At 36.3% G+C, this 1,706-nt stretch overlaps 1 non-coding gene across 1 annotated transcript; it reads left to right on the top strand.

Annotated features, from left to right (window-relative positions):
* The first annotated feature begins 845 nt into the window (after positions 1 to 845).
* On the top strand, positions 846 to 907 carry LOC115834546. The gene has a single exon (XR_004029488.1). It is a non-coding gene; the product is annotated as a U7 small nuclear RNA (small nuclear RNA).
* Positions 908 to 1,706: the final 799 nt, after the last annotated feature.

Below are 1,706 nucleotides of genomic sequence, written 5' to 3' on the forward strand. Positions count from 1 at the left end.
CCATGAGCCTGTAAAATCAAAAGCAAGTTAGTTACTTTCTAGATACAATGGGGGTACAAGCATTGGGTAGATACAGCCCTAAATTAGCCTAAACACAGAGGCTACAGGCCCCATGCAAATCCAAAATCCAGCAGTGCAGTCAAATCTTAAAGCTCCAAAATGATCTCTTTTGACTCCACGTTTCACTTCCAGGTCATGCTGATGCAAGAGGTGGGTTACCCTGAACTTGGGCAGCTCTGCCCCTATGGCTCGGCAGTTTGCAACCTCCCTCCTGGCTGCTTTCACCGGCTGGTGTTCAGTGTCGGTGGCTTTTCCAGGCACAGGGTTCAAGCTGTTGGTGGATCTACCATTCTGGCATCTGGAGGATGGTGGCGGGAACTATGGGAGCTACAATATGAGATTTGGGTAGGGATGCAGAGGCAAATTATATCACCATTCATGAGAATTCCACCTGCATGATTTAGTCACCTCCCACCAGGCTCCGCCTCCAACATTGGGATTACATTTCAATATGTGATTTGGGCGAGTACACACATCCAAACTATATCAATATTTTGAAGAATTAGTTCAGGAAAGTCATTAAATGAACAAAGAACAATAATAATAGCAGCAATAACACAACTCTGAAGACAAGGGAAAAAATTGATTTCCATGGTTCTATTTCCATGCTGTATTATTTAATATGTGTGACTGTTAAAAAATGAGGTACAAAAAGAAACAGGAAAATATGAACCAAACACAGAAGAAAAGCCAAGCAAAATAGTTAATAGAAACTGCAACAATGAAGCCCAGATGTTGAACTTACTAGACAAAAGTTTTTAAATAAGCTATTAAAATATATTTTTCAGTTTTACAACTCTTTTAGAATGTGTCTAGTAGATTTTCTGGTCTTTACCAGAAAGACTCCCTGCTACCAAAAAGAAAAAAAAAAGATTAAAAATATGTTCAAAGAACTAAAGAAAATTATGCACAAATAATTAAAAGGAAATATAGAATGATGTTTACGATGACAATATAAAGAAGTATAATTTTTTAAAAAGAACCATATGTAAATGCTAAATTTGAAAAGTATAATAACTGAAATGAAACAGGGTTACAACATTTTCATCTGGCAAGAGAACAAATCATAAAATTCAAAGATATACCAATTGAGGTTATTTAGTCTTTAAAAAAAAAAGAGAAAGAACAATAAACAGAGCTCCAGTAACCTCCAGTAACCTCCAGGGCATCATCACGCTTATTGACATGTATGGAGAGTGTCAGAGGAAAAGAGAGACAAAAAGTGGCAGAAATAATATTTGTGACTTTGGAAAGTCTAAACTTTGCCTTAATCTTCATTTTCCAAGAGTGTTTTAAAAAAACAACATCACATTAATGGATACACTGAAAAGGCTCAAAAACCTCCCAAGGAGATAACTCAAAGAGTTTAAACCTAAACATCTAGAAATGTCATAGTCAAACTGTTGAAAGCCAAAAAGATATTTTTTCCAACTTTTATGTTAGATTCAGGGGCTACACACACATGTTTGTTACAAAAGTATATTGTGTTTTACTGAGGTTTGGGGTGTGATTTAACCCACACCCAGGAGTGAGCATAGTACAAAACAGATAATTTTTAAAGTGGCAAGTGAAAAATGACTCAAAATATACAAGGCAGCTTCAGTAAGTTCAACAGCTGACTAATCATCAGAAGCACTAGAGCCATA

Source organism: Nomascus leucogenys, chromosome 3 (assembly GCF_006542625.1).
Source record: "Nomascus leucogenys isolate Asia chromosome 3, Asia_NLE_v1, whole genome shotgun sequence".
In the NCBI taxonomy this organism is placed as follows: Eukaryota; Metazoa; Chordata; class Mammalia; order Primates; family Hylobatidae; genus Nomascus; species Nomascus leucogenys.